This window comes from Dendrobates tinctorius, unplaced genomic scaffold (genome assembly GCF_039654945.1).
Source record: "Dendrobates tinctorius isolate UK_male_01 unplaced genomic scaffold, ASM3965494v1 ptg000083l, whole genome shotgun sequence".
NCBI classification, from domain to species: Eukaryota; Metazoa; Chordata; class Amphibia; order Anura; family Dendrobatidae; genus Dendrobates; species Dendrobates tinctorius.
Genome location: NW_027361751.1, coordinates 38,682,023 through 38,706,938, shown reverse-complemented (window position 1 = coordinate 38,706,938; position 24,916 = coordinate 38,682,023). Strand labels below are relative to the sequence as shown.

At 48.0% G+C, this 24,916-nt stretch overlaps 2 long non-coding RNA genes across 2 annotated transcripts; one reads left to right on the top strand and one right to left on the bottom strand.

Moving 5' to 3' along the window:
* The first annotated feature begins 3,934 nt into the window (after nt 1-3,934).
* On the top strand, nt 3,935-9,154 carry LOC141097208 (uncharacterized). The gene is made up of 4 exons (XR_012233873.1): nt 3,935-4,140; nt 4,639-5,324; nt 5,512-5,574; nt 7,702-9,154. It is a non-coding gene; the product is annotated as an uncharacterized lncRNA (long non-coding RNA).
* On the bottom strand, nt 8,376-24,708 carry LOC141097209 (uncharacterized). The gene is made up of 2 exons (XR_012233874.1): nt 24,654-24,708; nt 8,376-9,466 (listed from the first exon to the last, which is right to left on the bottom strand). It is a non-coding gene; the product is annotated as an uncharacterized lncRNA (long non-coding RNA).
* Nucleotides 24,709-24,916: the final 208 nt, after the last annotated feature.

Below are 24,916 nucleotides of genomic sequence, written 5' to 3'. Positions count from 1 at the left end.
TCTCACTTCCCCTGCAAGTACCTCAAAGAATCGCTGAGTCAGCCCGCCGGTCCCATCAGGAGCGGGATCCGACAGATGGCGTATGTCTCTTTGCAGGAGACACAGGAGAAGATGGCTGCCGTCCACCACAGGCCTCACTCCCTCGCTGGAACAGCCGCGGGGCTGCCTCACCGAAGCCACTCAACACACCTCCCTGGGAGCTGGAAGCTGTCAGAAGCCTGGGGGACCGTGCCACAGGCAGGTATAGCGCTCTCAGCGGGTTCTATGCTCAGGATATTTGCCCGCATTATAGGAGCTCTCCCGAGATGCGTCCTCACGGCTCTGCTACATTGCCCCGCCCCCCGGATATACTGGTTTAGAGGCTTCAGGTTTATTATAACTCTGTGGGACCCATCTGGTTTCTTTATTAAGAGCTTAGAGTAGTGACCCCTGTTCTTCTCCCTCTCTGGGACTAGAGAGATTGCTCCTGAAGCTAGTAGTTTTCTGAGGCCTGACTCTAGAGTGGATTGGAGTGTCTGCGTAGAGAGCTGAGGGCAGGGGGTAAATTCTATTTTCACTCCTTCCTGGATGGATTTTAGGACCCATGGGCTGGAGGATATAACCCGCCATCTTGGAAGGAAGTGAGAAATATGCCTACTTTTCTGTGAGCATCATGGCTTACTTTGACGCTGGTCAAGGAAGAGAAAGATATTTCTGCCCCAGCCTCCTTTGGAGTAGCTTCACCTTCCTGATTTCCCTTTGCTTTTGTATTGGGAAGGCTGTTCCTGTGAGGGTCAAAAGGATCCTTTTTTGGGGTTCTTTATGGCTGTCTTTGATTCTGGTAGTGACTTCTTTTTGTCTGAAACTTTTTCCAATAACTCATCCAATGACGGCCCGAAAATATACTTCCCTTTAAAGGGGATGGAACATATTTTGATTTTAGGTGCTACGTCCCTGCTCCAAGATCTCAGCCACAGGGCTTGTCTCACTGAGTTAGATAGGGCAGCCGATATAGCCGCCACTCTGAGGGATTCCGCCAATGCATCAGCTTGTAAGGCTGTAGCATTTTGGAGAAGGGGGAGTGAAGCGAGGAACTCTTCTCTGGGGGTCCCTGCTGCCAGATGTTCCTCCAGCTGCCCCAACCAGCGAGACATTGACCAAGTGACTGATGTAGAGACCTGCTTTTGTGTTTAACAAGGCTGCTGACGTCTCCCAGGTTTTTCTGGAGACCCTCCATTTTGCGCTACAGAGTCTGGCATAAAGCCATATATAGTATCAGGCTGGTTGCAGCTCGGCGGTGCGCTGAGCTCTGGGTCACGTGGGGCCCCACGTGACTCTGACTTTCTGGTGGAGCGCAATCCGGTGGATGTGACGTCATCGGGGGGCCGCGCGGCTGCAATGGTGATTTCCGGGTCTGTTACTATTAACACAAGCCGCGGAGACACCATCACGTGTTTCTCAACGCAAGCAATGACTAGCCAGGACTTTCCCCGGGAAAGAACAACCACGGGAAGGGCAGTCTCCAATGAAGGAAACCACCTATGCCAAAACATGGTATCCATCCACAGACAGCTGTTTCGGGGTATTGCCCCTCATCAGTGTGGAGTAGGAAACTGGCTAGTAGGAGCAATGCCTAGTAAAAGACTGTGAAAATGAGGATGAGTGACCTCGTGGAGATCAAACATCCAACACTGCGGAGACACCATCACATGTTTCTCAACGCAGTGATCTAGAGCAATGCCCCCATCCCTTATGGGAAATATGCAAAAACATGCAAAACACAAGCCGCGGAGACACCATCACATGTTTCTCAACGCAAGCAATGACTAGCCAGGTCTTTCCCCGGGAAGGAACAACCACGGGAAGGGCAGTCTCCAATGAAGGAAACCACCTATGCCAAAACATGGTATCCATCCACAGACAGCTGTTTCGGGGTATTGCCCCTCATCAGTGTGGAGTAGGAAACTGGCTAGTAGGAGCAATGCCTAGTAAAAGACTGTGAAAATGAGGATGAGTGACCTCATGGAGATCAAACATCCAACACTGCGGAGACACCATCACGTTTCTCAACGCAGTGATCTAGAGCAATGCCCCCATCCCTTATGGGAAATATGCAAAAACATGCAAAACACAAGCCGCGGAGACACCATCACGTGTTTCTCAACGCAAGCAATGACTAGCCAGGTCTTTCCCCGGGAAGGAACAACCACGGGAAGGGCAGTCTCCAATGAAAAAAACCACCTATGCCAAAACATGGTATCCATCCACAGACAGCTGTTTCGGGGTATTGCCCCTCATCAGTGTGGAGTAGGAAACTGGCTAGTAGGAGCAATGCCTAGTAAAAGACTGTGAAAATGAGGATGAGTGACCTCGTGGAGATCAAACATCCAACACTGCGGAGACACCATCACATGTTTCTCAACGCAGTGATCTAGAGCAATGCCCCCATCCCTTATGGGAAATATGCAAAAACATGCAAAACACAAGCCGCGGAGACACCATCACGTGTTTCTCAACGCAATGACTAGCCAGGTCTCCGCAGCTTGTGTTTTGCATGTTTTTGCATATTTCCCATAAGGGATGGGGGCATTGCTCTAGATCACTGCGTTGAGAAACATGTGATGGTGTCTCCGCAGTGTTGGATGTTTGATCTCCACGAGGTCACTCATCCTCATTTTCACAGTCTTTTACTAGGCATTGCTCCTACTAGCCAGTTTCCTACTCCACACTGATGAGGGGCAATACCCCGAAACAGCTGTCTGTGGATGGATACCATGTTTTGGCATAGGTGGTTTCCTTCATTGGAGACTGCTCTTCCCGGGGAAAGACCTGGCTAGTCATTGCTTGCGTTGAGAAACATGTGATGGTGTCTCCGCGGCTTGTGTTTTGCATGTTTTTGCATATTTCCCATAAGGGATGGGGGCATTGCTCTAGATCACTGCGTTGAGAAACATGTGATGGTGTCTCCGCAGTGTTGGATGTTTGATCTCCACGAGGTCACTCATCCTCATTTTCACAGTCTTTTACTAGGCATTGCTCCTACTAGCCAGTTTCCTACTCCACACTGATGAGGGGCAATACCCCGAAACAGCTGTCTGTGGATGGATACCATGTTTTGGCATAGGTGGTTTCCTTCATTGGAGACTGCCCTTCCCGGGGAAAGACCTGGCTAGTCATTGCTTGCGTTGAGAAACACGTGATGGTGTCTCCGCGGCTTGTGTTTTGCATGTTTTTGCATATTTCCCATAAGGGATGGTGGCATTGCTCTAGATCACTGCGTTGAGAAACATGTGATGGTGTCTCCGCAGTGTTGGATGTTTGATCTCCACGAGGTCACTCATCCTCATTTTCACAGTCTTTTACTAGGCATTGCTCCTACTAGCCAGTTTCCTACTCCACACTGATGAGGGGCAATACCCCGAAACAGCTGTCTGTGGATGGATACCATGTTTTGGCATAGGTGGTTTCCTTCATTAGAGACTGCCCTTCCCGTGGTTGTTCCTTCCCGGGGAAAGACCTGGCTAGTCATTGCTTGCGTTGAGAAACACGTGATGGTGTCTCCGCGGCTTGTGTTTTGCATGTTTTTGCATATTTTCCATAAGGGATGGGGGCATTGCTCTAGATCACTGCGTTGAGAAATGTGATGGTGTCTCCGCAGTGTTGGATGTTTGATCTCCACGAGGTCACTCATCCTCATTTTCACAGTCTTTTACTAGGCATTGCTCCTACTAGCCAGTTTCCTACTCCACACTGATGAGGGGCAATACCCCGAAACAGCTGTCTGTGGATGGATACCATGTTTTGGCATAGGTGGTTTCCTTCATTGGAGACTGCCCTTCCCGGGGAAAGACCTGGCTAGTCATTGCTTGCGTTGAGAAACACGTGATGGTGTCTCCGCGGCTTGTGTTTTGCATGTTTTTGCATATTTCCCATAAGGGATGGGGTCATTGCTCTAGATCACTGCATTGAGAAACATGTGATGGTGTCTCCGCAGTGTTGGATGTTTGATCTCCACTAGGTCACTCATCCTCATTTTCACTGTTACTATTAACAGACCATACATACAACCTGGACCTTATGCCCCTTGATAAAGGCACGCCGAAACGCGCGTCGGGGCAGATAAGGCTGTCGGGGAAGGTGTTCCATTCTGCTCCTCATAAGGTAATTGCATCCTGATTTTGTGAACCTTTATGTTGCGCTATTAGCCTGATACTTTATATGGCTTTAAGCCAGACTCTCTGTTATGGATGCTCGATATAGTTACCTTATACCTGTAGTTATATTTATTCGTAGAGGAGCTATGTGTGAGATATATATGCACTAGCATGATGTTTTCTGTATGCCTGCTTCCCTGCAGTTTTGTCCTGGGCCTCGGTAGTGTGGTTGGAATGACGTGTTCCACCTTATAGCCCCATCTTTTATCTGTCCGTCTGTATACATTTTTATACTTGTATTCTAATAAAATTAATCTTATTGTTGACCTGATGACTGTATTGCCTTTTGACTGTGATTATATCATTGCAGTTGGTCACATACTGTCCTAGTTGGGTGTTTTTTTCTGAGATTGTGTTTCTACTCTGTACAAGTTTGGTTGACTTTTTCCACCAATTATGTTCATTAGACTTATCTTATATGTACATTTTACTGTGTTATGCACAGGTTATCTATCCGATGAAATGGACTATCGAGCCAAAGAGAAAGTATGGCTCAATCAACTGGAACAGACCTTCGGTGCTGGTGGGGCTACTGCACAGTGTGCTGGCGGCTCTGATTACGATGATAGGCTGTTGGTGATTAAAAACTCAGTAATTAAACGTTCCAAGTTATGGTGGAACAAAACATTTCTGGATAAATATATCCTTAACAAAATGATTCCCAGGGTCTTGAGGGTCTGTGTGATCCCCACCTTTCCTGTCGAGGATGATCAATTTATTAAAAAATGGGAGGAGACTTGTAATAGCCGCTCTGTCACCATTATGCAACTTTTGATTAATCTAAATAATTCTAATATTAGTGAACTAGATAAATTAATTGATGATACACAAGCAGCTTTGAGAACTGACTGCCCTAAGGATAGGCTACAACAATTTGATAGTGATTTGGAGAAATCCCTGGATAGTGTAGTGAAGAATATTCAAGAGAATCAACTTTCTAAATTCAGCAGGGATTTGAAGGACTATCAGAATAACAAAGCTTATTTTTGGAGGAAAACTCATTCTAGCCTACCTCGTATGCCATCAAATACTTCACTTTCCTCTGGTACTCTGCGGCTACGTGATCACTCATACCATCCCTATAGGAGGAAACATATTTATCCAACGGGCTTGGACAAAAGGGACAATAGGGTAATTAATTTAAGCCATTATGTATTATCTCCTTCTGATATATCACTTCTGGGGAGGGGTCTTTCTTTCTCACTGACTTCAGAATTTGACACATTTGCCACTGTTAAAGATCTAAACCTCTTTGCTAGGTCATTATTGCTGAAGAGGCATTTTTTCAATAATGATAGTAATGGACTTTTTCCCACAGAGGAGGAACAAAAGGCCCTAAGAACCCTGGAGGAGTTGGTGGTAGAACTTGTCCATGAGGGAGGTAAGATCCCTCCTTCAATACGTCCTCGTTCTACGAAGTTCCCCCCTGGCTACATGTTCACATGTTGATCTATTTGTCCAGGTGGTGACCCAGGAACTTATTCAGATCCCTAGATTTTCTGGGGAGGATAATCTGACTAGGGAGGAGCGTACTCGATTTAGGTACTTCCAGAGTCTCCCCGATGTGGTGCTGAAGCCAGCTGATAAGGGTGGTAATGTCGTCCTGTGGCCTATTAAACTATGCGAAAAGGAAACTTATGTGTCTGTTACAAAAAACTGACCTATAATCCTTTGAGTGCCTATTCTAGTCAATTGGAAACCATCATTAGAAGGGCTACACAGGACGACATCACCAAGGAGCTGGCTTCGGCGCTACTAGTAAGCCCACTGTGGCCACCTTTTACTTACTACCTAAAATTCATAAGGATCTGAGGTCACCGCCTGGACGCCCTATTGTGTCAGGGAGGGGAAACTTTTTGGAGCATGTCAATCGCTGGATTGACTTCCACCTCCAGCCCCTCGTTACGGTCCTCCCTTCCTATTTGAAAGACACTGGGGAGCTTTTGCGCAAGGTCGATGGTCTATGCCTCGAGGGTGAATCCCTGTTAGTTTCAGCAGATGTAGAGTCCCTTTATACTAACATCAAGCATACAGATGGTATTATGGCGGTTAAATTTTTTCTTCAAACCTCGAATCTATCTATTGGTTTGAGGGGACTCCTGCTGGAACTGCTGGAATTCACCCTCACACACAATTTCTTTGTTTTTAAGGGGTCCTTCTTCCTGCAGCTCCAGGGGACAGCCATGGGCGCGGCCTTTGCACCAACCTATGCTAATCTGTTCCTGGGGCTGTGGGAGAGGGACCTCTTTCTGTCAGGCCGGATGTTATCGATAGACCGCGTCCCCTTTTGGATGCGGTATATTGATGACATCCTGTTTGTCTGGCAGGGCACGGCCATCGACCTTGCGCAATTTGTCAAATGCCTCAATAACAGTGATCTCAATATCACCTTGACCTGCGAATGGGATAAAACTAGTATCAACTTCCTTGATGTTACAATCTCTAAGGATAGCAGTGGCAATGTGAAAACGGATATTTTCCGTAAGCCGACATCTACCAACACACTGTTACATGCCTCCTCCTGCTATCCACGCCATATGGTTACTTCCATACCGGTGGGACAATTCCTCCGCTTGCGACGTCTATGTTCCACGGATATGGACTTTGAGAAGTGAGCGGATGAATTGAAATTGCGGTTCTTGGAGCATGGGTACAGTAAGCGGATTATTAAGAAGGGCAAAATATTCTACACGCAATCAGTTGCTTTATAAAAAACAGGCTGTGGAATCTGACACTATGAATCAATGTAGGTTTATAGCGATGTTTCATCCATTCTCGGATCGTGTCAGATTCACATAAACAAAGGCATGGCCCATTTTGCAAGTAGACCCTGTAATTAGTCAATTTTTGCCTAAGCGTCCACTTATGTTTCGACGTGCTTGGAACCTACGCGATCTCCTAACTAGGAGTCATGACGTGGGCCTACAGTCACAAACATTTTTGGATACTGTTCCGATTGGGGGTGGTTGTACTCCTTATGGCCGCTGTGTCGCATGTCCCAATGTTGATAGATGCAATGATTTTTATAATTACGGTGGTACGAGGAATTATAAAATCAAAAAATGGATTACATGTACCACACGTTATGTCATCTATTTTGCCACCTGCCCTTGTGGGCTGATATACGTTGGGATTACGACCAATTAAAAGTTCGTATTAGAGAACATGTCTTGGGTATCCAGGCGGCCAGCGGACATGATGAGACAACCACCCTCAAAACAATCCCCAAACACTTCAAGTTATTCCATCAATGTGATAGTACCCTTCTAAGAGTACGGGGTATTGATATTTTGGATATAAATATTTGGGGAGGCAAGCTAAGCGCCTTGGCCAGTTGGAAAGTCCGTGGATTTGGACCCTCAATACTGTTCAGCCACTGGAATTAAATGAAAACCTCAGCTTTTTGTCGTTTTCTGTAGTCGCCAGCTCTCTGTGTTGTGCTATTCCTCCGCATAAACTGTTTTTATTTGGTTTTAATATTTCTTCTTTTTTACTTATTCTCTTGTAGATGTTCGTTGTATTGAATTTGGCTACCATTACCTGGATAGGTCGTGGACGTCCCTCAATCTTTTGGCTTGTTCCGCAGTCGTCGTTGTCTTCTACTTGTGCCATGTCTTCTTGGATACATATGTATATGCTTGCCTATGATTATGGTTTAGGGCATTGTATGCTGCCTTATTGACATACATGTATGTATGTGTTTCTTTAGATATACAGTATGCGTATTCCAACCATGTATTCATAAAATATATATATTTGTAATGTTCTATTCTAGTTTTGGCTATTCTTCATATGTTTCTGTAATACATATGTTAATACATCTAGTTATGGTCCAATATATGAATATATTTTCATTATAGTGATTATTTTGATCAATTGGACCGTTCTAATGTGTTTTACAATTGTATGTATGGATATATTTCTTATATGTATTACCTTGAATGGCCATAAAATGATATATATGGATGTGTATATGGGGGGTTTCTGTATTAATCCCTGTATTTTTGTAAAGGGTGCTTGGCGGTAATTGGCACGAACTGCGTTGTGGGATGATTTATTATGTTAATAATGTACTACACTGTGAGAATAATCTCTTGCTACTATATTGTCAGCCGTATTTACAATGCTGTTGTTCATGTGGCCGTTATGTGTATATTACTGCATCTATAATTGCTAATAATGATTTATTAATACCCTGTAATTATATGCATTTATTTATCTGGCCACATTTTGCACAGTTTATGTATAGTTTATGTACATTTTTGCACTATTCCGGCTGTCATTCTTTGCCAGCACTTGTGATGGTGCCTCCAGCACTTGAGATGGTGCCTCCTGTCTCACATTGCGGCGCGCGTGTGCCCTGCTCTCAGCATGTCGGCTGGTTGCAGCTCGGCGGTGCGCTGAGCTCTGGAACACGTGGGGCCCACGTGACTCTTTCGGCTGCCCGCTGGAGCGCGATCCGGCGGATGTGACGCCATCAGGGGGCCGCGCGGCTGCAATGGTGATTTCCGGGTCTGTTACTATTAATAGACCATACATACAACATGGACCTTATGCCCCTTGATAAAGGCACGCCGAAATGCGCGTCGGGGCGGATAAGGCTGTCGGGGAAGGTGGTCCATTCTGCTCCTCATAAGGTAATTGCATCCTGATTTTGTGAACCATTATGTTGCGCTATTAGCCTGATACTTTATATGGCTTTATGCCAGACTCTCTGTTATGGATGCTCGATATAGTTACCTTATACCTGTGGTTATATTTATTCATAGAGGAGCTATGTGTGAGATATATATGCACTAGCATGATGTTTTCTGTATGCCTGTTTCCCTGCAGTTTTGTCCTGGGCCTCGGTAGTGTGGTTGGAATGACGTGTTCCACCTTATAGCCCCATCTTTTATCTGTCCGTCTGTATACATTTTTATACTTGTATTCTAATAAAATTAATCTTTTTGTTGACCTGATGACAGTATTGCCTTTTGACTGTGATAGACTCCTGGGAGTCTGAGTCCTCTACCTGCTGAATCTTCCTCTTTTTTGCTGCTGGGGGAGCACTAGGGGCTGGTATTAGCTGGGAGAAGGATGCCAAGGAAGCTTGTATCTCCTGACGCACAATGTCCTTAATGTCCTTTTTCAAGGAGGGCTGTTATTCTTTCAAAACTTTCTCAATACACTCCTGACATAAGGGTTTGCCATGTGAGGAGGAGAGTCTGTTGGCATATAACGCACATTTGCGGCTAGTGACGTTGGATCCTGGGTGCAGGATCCCTGTCCCCCTGAAAGAGAGAAGGTAGAACATGACCTTAGTATCAATATGAGTATAGCTAGGAGTCTCCTTTCTTAATAAAACATAACTTTTAATACAACACTAAAATCATGGACAAAAAATGACAAAAAAGAAACCATGTATAAAAGTGCTCGTGCATACGTTTTCCATAGCAGGTCCACCTTTAACCATTTGTTTTCATAAAGCGGGAAGGGATAGAAAACCAATGGTTCTCTCTGACTCCCTGTCGTGCCACTGTACAGCTCCCGTCCTCACAAGGACAGGCTCCAAGTATGCCCTGCTATGGACAACCCACCAACCACAGGAAAAATGTATGTATATAAACTATATATGTGTATCTTCCCTACGCGTTTCCTCCCCATTCCTGGGGATTCATCATTCTGAAATGCCGTCTGTGGAAAATTCATATGTGTCTGTCTTCATTAAAGGGACCTGCAGTGGCAGGATATCCCTAGAGCCGGTGTGGCCGTCTGTGCCTCAGCCTATGTATGGGTCATTGGAAGGGGTATCACAGCACAACTTCATTCTTATTTACACTTATTCCATGAGGAATGCCCACGGCGTGTGACCTCATCATGGCAGCCCCTCTCCATGGTTGTACTTATAATCTATTGGAAATTTCAAAGGGTGGTGTCATTATCGCACAATGTCTGGCGACCCCCATTGGACAATGCGTCATCGTATCTCCGCCTGAGATTACACATGGTAAACTTCCATGTGTTCCATGTGGTGGAGCGCAAATCAACCGGAAATGGACACGCCATCTTGTGCGCGTCATATCCGGCAGGACAATAGTAGTTGGAACTTCCTGCATTCCATGTAGTGGAGCGCAAGTTGACAGGAAGTGGATGCGCTATCTTGTACATGTCACATCCGGCGGGCCAATGATAGCGGAAATCAGGATACTCAGTGCATTCCACTTAAGTGAAACACAAACCTGACGGAAATACAAGAAATACAAGAGACGTAGTGTTCTGTTATACCATCATCTAGGACATACATACACTCCCTTCCATAATGTACAAACTATATTTGTATTTCAAACATGTCTTGTTTTTTTATAAAGTCAAATCATGCATGTTATCTAATCCTTCAAGTACATTCATCAGATGCGAACTTCAACCAGATATATAAACACGGAGAATTTTCTCTATCTCCACACGTGTTTTCCTTCTAGATGTTCCCCTACATGGGGGTTCATCACTTTGTACATAACAATGTCTATAGCCTTCATGACAATATAAAAGTCCAGTGTAATTGATTAGGTCCCCTTATACTCAACCCTCAGTGTTTCCACCCATAATAGGGGCCCAGAGTTAGCATATATTTTATAGGAAACCTACCACTACCCCTTATAAACTGCAAAAGGGGCAAAAAGGGGGAGATCGGGGGATAGGTTAATTCAATAAAATGAGCCAGGAGTAAAAATAAGGGGAGGGAAGGGAAGGGGGGGTAGTTGGGTAAGGAGGGGGGCAGTGTTGGGGGGGACATACTGTAGATGTAAATAGAAGTTCTTTTTTGGGGGATGGATCTACAAAAAGTATCAAAATTCAATTGTTCATTCAATCCACAAGGATGGCAAGTATCCAATCTGAAGATCCATCTTGCCACTGTTAGGCATCAGGTTCCTGTTGCTGCACAGCAGGAATCCCGAGCCTTGCCTTCTGCGGTCTCCCATTCCTCTTCGGCGGCAGAGGAGGCTGCTCAGCAGATTCGTTGATCCCAGCGCTCTGCTCAGACTAGCACTATGGGTTTGGCTGCTGCTACCAGCTCTGGTCCAGCTATAGCAATGCATGTTAGTCAGTAGCGAGCTACTCCAGGGACTAAGTCCTCCTTTCGGTCCACTGAGCATGCCCGTGGGACGATCTCTCATTGGAGATCGGAGGTCACATGCTCAGGTCCTGCTCCTGCTCTAATTGGACCGTCAGGAAGGTCCCAGAAGGTCGTGGCTATAAAAGCCTCGCATGGCCGCCCCGCCATGCGCTATGATAGAGATTAACTCTTATCTCCAGGTGCTGCTGGCAGGCTTCTTTGGCTCAGACGCCGTTGTTGGCATACTCGTCTGCCAGGGCGGCTGTAGCAGAAGCCCCCTTTGGTTTCCGGTCACGGAGGAACTGCTGGAGGTCCTCTGGGCAGTTCCACAAGAACTGCTCAGTGACGAACAGTTCCTTGATCTCCTGGCGGGTGGTAAGCTCTAGACCCGAGGTCTAGTGCTCCGCAGCTCTCAGCAGTGCCCGCATGTGGTCGGTCCAGGTGTCCTTTGAGCCCCGCTGCAGGCTCCGGAACTTCCTGCGGTACGACTCCGGGGTGAGGTTGTAGTGCTGGATCAGGGCCCGCTTGATGCTGTTGTAGTCCTGCTCCTCCCCGGCAGGTAAGTCCCCCAAAACTTCCAGGGACTTACCCCTCAAATGGGGGGTCAGGTACCTTGCCCACTGATCCAGGGCCAGATGGTGTTGGAGGCAGTTTCTCTCAAAGGCCAGCAGAAAGGAATCCTGGTCTCCATCCTTTTCAAGCAGGGGGAAGTCCTCCGCCCAGACCTTGGAAGCCTTAGTCCCCGATGGGGCTGGAACGTCCAGCGGGAGCCCGTGCTGAGCTATCTCCAGTCGGTGCCGGCGCTCCGCGGCTTCACGGCATTCTAAAGCCTGCAGCACACGTTCGGCATGCTCACGCTCTGCTGCTTTCTCTGCCGCCACCAGGAGTCTGTCATGGGCGGCGTCGTTACCAGCCTCGAGCTGTGCCATAACCGCTTGGAAAAGGGCCTCCGATCTGGACAGGCTGGGGCGGGTAGGTGGTGGACAGTCCACTGCGGGACTGAGCACGAGGGTCTGGCTCCTTGGGGAGCCCTGGCTGAGCTCCCCCTCGCCTTCATTGGTATTGTCCTCCACCACCTCCTCATAGATCATAGCATTGGCCTCCCCCTTTGTCCTACTCCTGGTGCCTTCTGCCATCTTGGGAACCTCTGGTTACTGACACAGCTGCAACCCTGACCTCGCACACAACTTATTATATTTACACTCTGACCTTCTAGTGCTGGGCTGACCTTAAGACCCCGGCAGTGGAAGTTACCGCTGGTAGTCTTTAGTGTCTGGGAGTAGGTACCTGGATGTTCTCCCTAGGCTCCCAAGATCTCTCCTCAGGACCAAAACCCTTCCAGTCCACCAGGTAGTAGGTCTCACCCCTTACTTTTTTTTACGGCCAGGATATGTTTTACCTCAAAAACATCATCCTCCGAGACAGGGTCAGGAGTGGTACCCGGATCCTTAAAGAAGGGACTCAAAACTACTGGTTTGAGGAGAGAAACATGAAAGGAGTTAGGCACACGTAGGGAAGTGGGCAACTTCAGCTTGTATGAGACTGGATTGATCTGTCTCAAGATCTCAAATGGTCCGATGAACCGGGGACCCAATTTGTAGGATGGCATCTTTAACCGGATGTACTTAGAAAAGAGCCATACCTTGTCTCCGGGATGAAAGATAGGCGCATCCAAACGTCTCTTGTCCGCATGCCTTTTCATACGCTGGGAGGCTTTCTCCAGAGCAGTTTTGGTATCCATCCAGACCTTAGAAAAATCTTCGGAGAAAGTATCGGCAGCTGGAATGCCAGATGATCCGGAGATGGGAAGAGTTATTCCGGGTTGCAATCCGAAGACAATCTGAAAGGGAGACTTTCCAAAAGATTCACTTACTTGATTGTTGTAAGAAAATTCGGCCCAGGACAGTAAGTCTACCCAGTCGTCATGATGGGTGTTGACAAAGTGACGCAGGAATTCAGCCATGATTTCATTTGTCCTCTCCACTTGTCCATTGGACTGGGGATGGTACGCTGAGGAAAAATCCAGTTCAGTTCTTACCAGTTTACAAACTGCTCTCCAGAATCTTGAGGTGAACTGGACTCCTCTGTCGGACACGATGTGGAGAGGGAAACCATGGAGACGGAAGATGTGCCGGATGAACAGGTCCGCCAACTCAAGAGCAGTTGAAAGACCGGGTAGTGGAACGAAGTCAGCCATTTTAGAGAAGCGATCCACCACTACCCACACCACAGAACAGCCAGATGAGATCGGGAGATCTGTGATGAAGTCCATCGCGATATGTTGCCAGGGAGCAGACGGAATTGGAAGAGGCTGAAGCCTACCTGCGGGTAGATGCTTGGCCGTCTTGTTATGAGCACAGGAAGGACAGGCTGTGACGTACTCCAGAATGTCCTTAGCCATGGCAGGCAACCAGTAGTACCGGGAGATGAGTTGCAGAGTCTTTCTCTGGCGTGACCAGCCAACTTGGACGAGTGACCCCACTGACGGACACGAGTACGCTTAGAAGCTGACACGAAAGTCTTCCCGGGAGGCAGCCGGGCAAGATCAGTAGAAGCGACCGCAACTACCTTGAGGGTTCAATGATGTGCTGCGGTTCTTCTTCTTGATCAGGAGGTGGAAAGTGCGTCTGCTTTGACATTTTTGTCAGCTGGGCGAAAATGAAGAACAAAGTTAAAACGAGCAAAAAACAAAGCCCAGCGGGCTTGATGAGGATTCAGCCTTTGTGCAGTTTGGAGGTAAGCAAGGTTTTTGTGATCGGTGTATACGACTACCTGATGAAGAGCTCCTTCTAGAAGATGCCTCCACTCCTGACAATTTGATAGCCAACAATTCCCGATCTCCAACAGAATAATTCCTCTCTGCGGAAGAAAAAACCTTGGAAAAAAACCACAGGAATGCATTCGCCCGGAGGACGATTTCTGGGTAAGTACAGCTCCCGCACCTACTGAAGAGGCATCGACCTCAAGGAAAAATTGTTCATTGGAGTTACGACGATGAAGAACAGGTGCGACAGCAAAGGCCTTTTTGAGAGAAACAAGGGCCTCCTCAGCCTCAGGAGGCCAATCCTTCGGATTTGTACCTTTCCAGGTTAGAGCTGAGATGGGCTCCACTCTGGTGGAGAAGTTAGGAATGAATTGACTGTAGTAGTTGGGGAAGCCCAGGAATCGCTGTATGGCCTTCAACCCAGACGGACGAGGCCACTTGAGTACAGCCGATAACTTCTCTGGATCCATTTTTAATCCTGTGGAGGAAACAATGTAACCGAGGAAAGGCAAATAGGATTGTTCAAAGAGGCACTTTTCAAACTTGGCATAGAGTCTGTTCTCCCTGAGCCTCTGTAAGACCAGGCGCACTTGTCTGCGATGCGAGACCAAGTCAGTAGAAAAAATCAGAATGTCGTCTAGGTAGACAACAACACAGGTGTAAAGCAGATCCCTGAAAATGTCATTGACGAACTCTTGGAAAACAGCGGGATCATTGCTTAGACCAAACGGCATTACCAGGTACTCGTAGTGGCCATCACGGGTGTTGAAGGCTGTTTTCCATTCGTCTCCATCTCTGATTCGGATCAAATTGTAAGCCCCTCTGAGATCCAGCTTGGTGAAGATCCTGGCCCCTCGGAGACGGTCAAACAGTTCTGAAATTAGAGGCAAAGGGTACCTGTTTTTTACCGTGATCTGGTTCAGTCCTCGGTAGTCGATACAGGGCCGCAGGGATCCGTCCTTTTTCTTCACGAAGAAGCCTGCTCCTGCCGGTGACATTGGTTTTTGCATAAACCCTCTGGCCAAGTTCTCCTGGATGTAGTCCGACATAGCCTGAGTCTCTGCCTGGGAAAGAGGGTAAACTCTCCCACGGGGAGATGTTCCAGGAAGAAGGTCTATTGGACAGTCATACGACCTGTGAGGAGGAAGTTTTTCAGCCTCCTTTTTCCCGAAGACATCCGAGAAGGACCAGTAAGCGGATGGTAATCCAGGCAGGGTAGCAGGTTGGACCGGGGGTGAAGCTGGTTCAATCCGGGTCAAACAACGGTCCGAGCAGGAATCTCCCCAACATAGAATTTCGCCTGTTCTCCAATTAAGGACTGGTTCATGTTTCTGAAGCCAAGGCAAACCTAGAAGCAAGGGGTGAGACAAACCAGGGTACACATAAAAATGGATTCTTTCAGAATGCATAAGACCTACCCGGAGTTCCACTGGCTCAGTCTGGAACTGGATGGGTTCGGTCAGAGGCTGGCCAATGATAGCGGTTACCCGCAACGGGTTGGGAAGAGCCTGAACTGGTAAGTGGTAGCGATCCACAAGCGTCTGCTGGATAAAGCTTCCGGCGGCTCCGGAGTCCAACAGACAGAGTCCAGAAAATGTTATTGCTCCGCAGGTCACGGAGACTGAGATCTGCAACGAAAGAGAGGAACGTTCTCTACCTAGGGTGGCCTCTCCTACCGAGCCTAGGCACAGGAGTTTTCCGACTTCTTTGGACAGAAGCGGATCAGATGTTCGGAACTACCACAGTACAGACAGCTTCCGTTTTTGTGACGCGCCTCCTGGCGGCGGCTGGCCAGACTTACTCGATCTACCTCCATAGCTCCAGGAGAAGAGGATGAGGTAGACGTCTTGGAAGAATTAGAGTCCGTGTGGTAGGACCTCCTGTCAAGCTTTATCTCCATGGAACGCTCCTGAAAAAGCAGGTTAATCCGGGTCGCCAAGGAAATCAGGTCATCCAAGATGGTAGGCCTGTCCTGTCCCGCCAGCTCATCCTTAATTTTTCCAGATAGGCCCTCCCAGAAGGTAGCAAGGTCTCATTGTTCCAGGATAACTCAGACGAGAGGGTGTGGAACTGAACAGCATACTGAGCCACCGTGAGGGTTCCTTGGCGCAAGCGAAGCAGGGCAGAAGTGGTCGACGTGACCCAGCCAGGTTCATCAAAGGTCCTGCGAAAAGTTTCTAGGAAAGATTGAAGATCATTAACCAGCGGTTTTCCTCTCTCCCATAACGGATTCAGCCAGGCGAGAGCCTCTCCTGCTAGATGTGACATAATGAAGCACACTTTGGCACAGTCAGAAGCAAACATATGCCCCAAGATTTCGAAGTGTAGGGTACACTGACTGAGAAAACCCTGACACTGAGTGGGATCACCATGGAAGCGGGTAGGAGCCGCCAGGCGGGTGCCCTTGCTTGTCATGACAGCAGGTACCTGGGTGTTGCTAGGTGAATGAGGAGCAGCCGGGTTCTGCAGAGAATCCATGCGGGTGGACAGGTTACGTAGATACGTCGTGATCTTATCCTGTTGATTTCTTAAACGGGTCACCTCTTGGCACAACTCCAACGTCGGAGGCCTCTGGGGTCCAGCGGATTCCATGGCCGGAGCAATCTGTAATGAATGGAAGCGGAGGCAGAGATGGTGAAGTTCACATTCGTTTTTATTTTTTAAGTGGAACCTCGGGATCACGGTCCGGTGGGCTCCGAAGGGGGCGTGACTAGTGAGCCTCGGGCACCCGTAGTAAAGCCCCTCAGGCAGGGCCAGAATGGAATACCCAGAGGACACAGGTGCTACCTCCTGTTAGACCCCGAACACTTGGCAGCTGTCCCAGCGGGACCAAAAGGGATAACAAAAGTTACAGCAGAGTCCGTAATGCACTGGGTCCTGGATCCGGTTAGTTGGTATGGAGTCGGTTCCAGTGACCTTCACACAGTCCTTGGACTCGGATGGCTGTAGGCGGAACGGGATGGCTTAAGCCAAGATGGTTGCTGACATAACCAGGTAACACAGGATACTGATATGCTGTGGAAACAGAGAGCATTAGACAATGCACAGAGACTGCAGATGCAGCACAGACAGGTTAGCATGAGAACCGGCTGTAGCAATGATAGATACTCGTTGCTCCGTCGCTCTCCCTATGGAGGAGAGGCCAGAAATAGCAGCCAGTGCGCTGCCATTGGTTGATTGCAATTTTTGAATAATGCACGCCGCCCCTTTAAGAAGGCAAGAGAGCCGGTGGGCGTGCCCTAATAGCCTTAGCTACAGATCTCCTCACAGGGCGCCAGGAGGAGGAGGCAGAAGGGAGGACAGGACGCTGAGCAGCAGCATGAGAGGCTCGAGGTGAGTGCCCAGAACGGAGAGCAGCGGCAGGCCTGGACGCAGCGCCAGGACGGGGGCCAGGTGTAATAGTGGCAGACCTGGGCGCAGCGCCAGGACGGGGACCAGGTTTTACAGAAGGTATTCTGGAGTACCTGAAAGAATTCGAAGATGTCTTCTCTGAAAGCGAAGCCGAGATGTTGCCACCACATAGACCCTTTGACTGCGCTATCGAGTTAGTCCCGGGGGCTAAACTGCCTAAAGCCCGTCTGTTTAATTTGTCTGGCCCTGAGCACTTGGCCATGAAAGATTACATTGCTGAGAGTCTTCACAAAGGACACATACGTCTCTCAGTCTCACCTGTGGCGGCAGGGTTTTTTTTGTAAAGAAAAAAGATGGCGGTTTACGTCTCTGCCTCGATTTTCGTGAGCTCAACAAGATTACTGTACGAAATACGTACACCCTTCCGTTGATTCCCGATTTGTGTAACCAACTTTCAGGGGCAGGGGTCTCGTCTGAATTGGAATGGGAGATTCAGGGGGCCAAGTTGCGGGCTCCGGCGGCCAAGCCGGGGGGTAAGTTGTTTGTCCCAGAGAAACTTCGCCTGAAACTCTTGCAAGAGTTCCATGAATCCAAGCTGAGTTCTCACCCTGGTATTTCAGCAACGCATCTGGCGGTGGCTAGGATCTTTTGGTGGCCTACCCTTGGTTCGGACATAAAAAAATTCATTGTTGGTTGTGGGGTCTGCGCTCGTTCTAAAAGCTCTCATAGCCGGCCGGCAGGGGAGCTGATGCCCTTGGCAGTGCCCGAAAGACCATGGACTCACTTATCCATGGATTTTGTTACCAATCTCCCTCCATCTAAGGGTAATACGGTGGTATGGGTAGTGGTGGACAGGTTTTCTAAGCAGGCTCATTTTGTACCCCTGTCCGCACTACCGTCAGCTGAGACGTTGTCCAGGTTGTTTGTGCAGCATGTGATCCGGTTGCATGGAGTACCCCTGAATGTGGTGTCTGATCGTGGTGTGCAGTTTGTGGCTAAGTTTTGGCGTGCTTTCTGCAAAAAATTAGGGATGTCTCTGTCCTTTTCGTCTGCAAACCATCCTGAGAGCAATGGTCAGACGGAATGCACTAGTCAGTTCCTGGAACAGATCCTCAGGTGTCTAACTTCTGCTAGACAGAATGACTGGTGCGATACACTGCCGTTGGCTGAATTTGCCTTCAATAGTCGGGTGAGTCTATCCACGGATATGACTCCTTTTTTGATCAATTATGGGTTCAGTCCTCATTTTGGTGAGTTTTCTCGTCTGGACTCGGGGTTTCCCGGGGCTGAGGGCTCTGTTCAGCGATTACAGAATACGTGGGCAGAAGTCCAGCGGAGAATATTTAGGTCTCAGGGCAGGTATATATTTTTCGCGGACAGGAAACGAACACCAGGGCCCACGTTTCAGGTTGGAGACAAGGTTTGGCTCTCCATGCGAAACATTAAGTTGAAGGTTCCTTCAGCCAAGTTAGGGCCCAAATTCATTGGCCCATACAAGAAAGTGGAAAAAATCAATCCAGTGGCGTATAGGCTGTGCCTTCCACCCTCTTTCAAGATCCCTAACGTCTTCCACAAATCTCTACTGAAACCTTTTGAAGCAGTCCGGGGAGACTCCGAGTCCGCTGCTCCTCCTGTTTTGGTCGAGGGGCAGGTGGAGTACGAGGTTGGTCATATCGTAGATTCCAGGTTGGTACGGCGGTCGGTACAGTACCTGGTTCATTGGAAGGGGTATGGACCGGAAGACAGGTCCTGGGTACCGGCCCAGTTGATGCATGCTGATCGCCTGGTGCGGGCTTTCCATGCTAAGTACCCGGGCAAGCCTGGGGGTCCAGAGGCCCCCTGTTGAGAGGGGGGTACTTTCATGATCTCAGTGCCGGTTTGACTCGTACATGTGGGGTTAATGTCTGGAACCAGTACTGATGACTGGCATTTCTGGGGTTAAAGGTTGTGATCCCAGTGCAGGTTTACCTGCACACCTGGGGCTTATGATTGTGGCCTCTCCCTGGTTCTGGGAAAGGCTTCTTATAGCCTCAGGAAGCTCCTATCCCCGTCAGTTATACTTTTGCCCTTGGCATAGTGTGGTGACCCGAGTGTGTTTGTGCTGTGTTCTTGTTTATCTGATACTCTGTGTACGACTCGGTCTGTTCTCTGGATACTGCTTGTTGGATTCTGCTTGGCACCTTCTATGTCTGTTTGGCTTTGACCACTGCCTGGCCCCAACTCTCCGTTCTGTCTCATCCCTGGTACTTTACTGTTATCTCTGTGTATGACCCGGTTTGTCTGACTTTGAGAATTCATGTATTAGTGTTCTGCCTATCTCTGACAGCAGGACGCTAAGCCCCACCCTCTTGTAGTCACATGACCGTAGGTCCTTCACTGCTCACTGACTTTAGCTTCTCCAGGTCCTGTTTGCCTGAACTATCCGGCCGTGTCTGACCCCGGGCCCCTCTGCAGTATGGGAGAGTCCTTGCTCAGCGGTGGCTGCATGCCGACCTTAACAGGACCGTGACACTGTGCTTGCCAAGAAGGGTTTTGCCACCAAGTATTAAGTCATATTTGTCAGAGGGATCAAATACTTATTTTTTACTGCAAAATGCAAATACATTTATATAATGTGATTTTCTGGATTTTAATTTTGATATTCTATTGTTGAGGGAGGGCTAAATTAACCCTTCACGGTTGACCAGGTGATTTCCAAATTAATCCACAAGATGTTGCTATCAACTGAGAATGACCAGACGGAGATGTGTCTCTGTATGGGAGGATCAAAGGAGATCGCTAACCCCATTTATTATGTCACTTTTTTTATAGTATTTTGCTTAATTATGCAAAGTACGTAGCTACCAATAGCATCGTCGTGATACATTTACTTTATAAGCCAATAGTATTGCAAGAAAATCGGAATATGTCCCTAGCTACGTGACGTAGAGAATAGAACAACAGCACATTCATTAGAGTCTCATATCTTATATCTTGTTCGGACTGGGACAGTCTGGTTTCATTACAGCCGTGAACTTTCCCCTAGTTACAAAATTTAACTCGTGAACAACAAAATGGCGTCGCAAACACAAAAATTGAATCTTTGAGAACAAGATGTCCCATACATCTAAATACTGTACTTCACACTATCTCTCAATATTAAAATTAACCTACCCTTAAATTTATAGACTGTTCATGTTTTTGACAGTGGGCAAACTTACAAAATCAGCAAGGGATCAAATACTTATTTCCCCCACTGTACAGTAGAATGCACATCCCATAGTCATCCATATAGTAGTATAATGCACAGTCCAGTCATCCATATAGTAGTATAATGCACAGCCCAGTTTTTCATTTAGTAGTATAATGCACAGCCCATAGTCATCCAAGCAGTATAATGCACCAGCCATAATCATACATGTAATATTATGCACAGCTCATAGTCATCCATATAATAGTATAATGCAGTCTGTGCGCCGCATAAAATTCAGCTTGATGTGGTCGGTTATTCCACCAATTTTGGATACTCTGACCTAAGGTTCTCTTGCTCCGGACTGCCCAACATAGGTGGTCGAATGGGGGTTCTGGGACACTATGTGGCCGGAACAATGGCAATGCAGATCGGGCTGCATCTCTGGCACCACCTGTATTAACCCGTAGCCTTTGGTAGAGTCGAAGTGCCGCATGACTCCCTGTGTTATCCAGTGGCCAACCTTGCCACCTCTGGGGCGCTTCAATTGGGCTTGCACCCACTTCTACAGCTCCTTCTTGTTCTACACAACCAGCGCCACCCACGTAGCTTTAGCAGGGTCCGGGACCAGAGGCTATTCTACATACTCCCAGGGGAAGGGGGCTGAGGACGCTGGCTGAGATGGGACCCCTGCAGGGGGCTAAAGTCTACTCACTGCGAGGTCCGCCACCATCACCTTCAGTTGCACTGCCCGGCAGCATGGCTTCAGCCATACCAACACAGCCACTTGTGCGTGAGGTTCAGGTTTGGGCTCAGGGACCGACCGGGGAACCTTGGTCTTGGGGTCCGGCTCTGGGTATTGAACCATGCAGAGGGTTCAAGTAGATTATCTGATGGCTACAATCTTCCCAACCAAATTTCCTGACCCAGCTCCTGAATTTTCTTTTGCCATTTAGCCAGTCTGGGCTCACAGCAGAGTGTCGCATTATAGAATTGCTCCATGATAACTTGCTTATGACTCTCTCTGCTTACCAATGGTGCCACCCTGCTGTACCGAGGGTCTATTCTTTCAGCGCTTCCCCCTTTTCCTGGGTGGAGCTACTTCCGGCTCACCTGCCCGTTTTCTGGGAGTCTACGCCCGTTCTCCATTGACTTTCTGCAGTGGGCCTGGATTATTTTTCTTCTGCAGCGCCCATTGGGGCAGGCACCACTCACTACAGGCTAGTCTCTCTGGACAGGACACTTCCCATGCCGGATGGATTTCTGCTCTGTTTCACTTTGTTGACGCCCACGATGGGTCAGTTTTGCTATTTCGCCCCACTCACCACCATCTTGAAGTTGATGTTCAGCACCATCTCCGTTTTCACTGGATCCTTCCCTGCATGTGTCAAGTTTTCTTTATTCATCAATGGATCCCTTTTATCAACACTAGCTCCCACCCACTGGGCTAGTCCTATCATTAACTCTTTCCTATCCTAAAGACTAAACTTTTTGTCCTTATCCTATGCTGTTCATAAACCATTTACTATATAAACCGTACTTCTGGTATCCTCAGCTTACCTCGCACTATACACTACTCACATCGTACATTAACACTTTGCATGATTTATATAGTGTACCTTAGAGTCATAGAATCGTAGAGTTGGAAGGGACCTCCTGGGTCATCTGGTCCAACCCCCTGCTCAAAGCAGGATTCGCTAAATCATCCCAGACAGATGTCAGTCCGGCATCTGTTTGAAGACTTCTATTGATGGAGAATTCACTACCTCTCGTGGCAGCCTGTTCCACTCATTGATCACCCTAAGGCTATGTGCACACGTAGCGGAACTCTCGTGGAAGTTACCGCTAGAATTTCGGAATTCCTTTCAGTGGGAAAATCGCATTTTAAATTCCCGCGATTTTCCAGCGGAAAAACTAGCGATTTGGAAGCGTAATTAGCTTGCAGAATGCTAGCGTTTTCCAAGCGATCTGGAGCATCACTTGGAGAACTGATTGACAGGTTGGTCACACTTGTCAAACATAGTGTTTGACAAGTGTGACCAACTTTTTACTATTGAGGCTGCCTATGCGGCATCAGTAGTAAAAGATAGAATGTAAAAAATAATAAAAAAAAGTGTTATATTCACCTTCCGGCGTCCCGCGTCTTGCGAGGAACAGGGACCACTACAGTATCGCGAGACCGCGACGTCATCAAAGGTCTCGCAAGGCATTACTGGGAACGGAAGCATCGCTGAGGCCCGGGAAGGCTGCACGGGACGCCGGAAGGTGACTATAACACCATTTTTAATTCTATTTTTTACAGAGATATGGTACCCAGAGCCCAGAGGACAGTCTCCTCTCCTCCGGACCGTGGGTACCATCCCCAAATGTTCTGCTTACTTTTCGCATGGTGGGCACAGCCACATGCAGGAAGTAACCGGAACAATGCATTCCTATGGGTGCGGGATCGCCGCGATTCCGCAAAATAATGAGCACGCTGCGTATTTTTCCGTGATGCGATTCCGCCGCGGGAAAATCCACATTAGCACAGCATTGCGGAATCCCATAGGATTGCATGAGATGCTGTTTTTTTGCGTTTTCGCGGCAAAATCGCGCGTTAAAAAACACAGCAAAAACGCGACGTGTGAACGCAGCCTAAGGCCTCTTTCACACATCAGTTTTTTGCCGTCAGGCGCGATACGGCTTTGTTTTGCAAAACCGGATCCGGCGAAATGCAATGCCGGATCCAGTTTTTCCCCATTGACTTGTATTAGCGCTGGATCGCTCCGGATGGCATTGCGGTTCGTCCGTTTTTTGCCGGATCCGGCTACTTGTCTCATTCCGGCGCCTGGAAAAAACGGCTACTGTAATGTTTTTTGACTCCGGCGAAAAAGCCGGAAGCGCCGGATCCGACGCTTCCGGCTTTTTGCCACAATGAAAGTCTATGGGCGCCGGATCCAGAAAAAGACGGATCCAGCCACCGGATCCGTTTTTTTAAGTCTGCGCATGCTCAGATCCAATTGGCCAGCCCCCAGGAAAAAGATATAACCTGCTAGACGGATCCAGCAGAAAAACGGATCCGTTTCTACAGTTCTCCAAAATTTATGCCGGATCCGTTTTTTCTAAAAATAGCCGGATCCTGCCTGACGGCAAAAAACTGATGTGTGAAAGTAGCCTAACAGTCAAAAAGATTTTCTAATCTGTGTCTCCTCCCATTCAGTTTCATCCCATTGCTTCTATTCTTTCCTTGTGCAAATGAGAATAAAGATGATCCTTCTACAATGTGACAGCCCTTGAGATATTTGTAGACAGCTATTAAGTCTCCTCTCAGCCATAGTTTACCATAATACAGTACAAGACGCTCATCACTATTACATATAAACCCGCATGACGCTGTACACACAGTGCGATGTGCTGTCTTCTGGCCCAGGGTCAGACTGTCCACATCTCTACACATTGACCATCATGATGGCAGCAGTCCATGGGTTGGTATCGGTGGCAGTGCGCCTCCTAAGGCTGTGTGCACACGCTGCGGATTTTGCTGCGGTTCCACAGCAGTTTTTGCTGCGGTGTACAGTACCATGATTCCCTATGGGAATCAAAAACCGCAATACAGACGGTGCAGAATTTTCCGCGTGGATTATCTGCAGTTTTCAATCCGCAGAAAGAATTGACATGTCAATTCTTTCTGCGGATTCTGCTGCGGTTTGCCATCTCCTCCATTGAGGAGATGAAAAACCGCAGGTAAAACCGCAGGTATTTTGACCTGCGGTTTCACCTGCGGATTTTACAAAATCCGCGCGGATGAATCCACACCTAATCCACAGCGTGTGCACACACCCTCATGCTCCTCACCCCCAGCAGTATACTTGTGGGGTGCAGATGGGAGTGTCATGGTGGTGGGGGGCTCTGAAGGTCCCCATATCTCTCATGTGTGGTACCTGCGCCTACCAGTATTACATGAAACACTCTGCTAATTATGCAAATTGTCTCTTCAGAGAGGAAGAGGACTAGAGGACTAGGACCTCTTCCTCTCTGAAGAGACAATTTGCATAATTAGCATATTTCCCAGAGGAGCATTGCGGCTTTAAGTCTCCTCACCTCGACATGCTTAGCATGTTATTCTCCGTAAGGAGAAATGATACTTCTTGGATATCGGTCAGACGCCTCTCTCACAGCCAAACCAGATCTTCTCCCACTTTGCACTGATGAGGGGCAGTACCCCGAAACACAGTGTCTGCAAATGGAGATTCTGGCTTGGCTTTTATCCTAAGTCATGTAACTAGGCTCGTTAAAGGGTCAACATTGACTTTTAGGATTGCTACCTCCAATAGGTGGCACTAGAGTTCTAGTCCTCTTCCTCT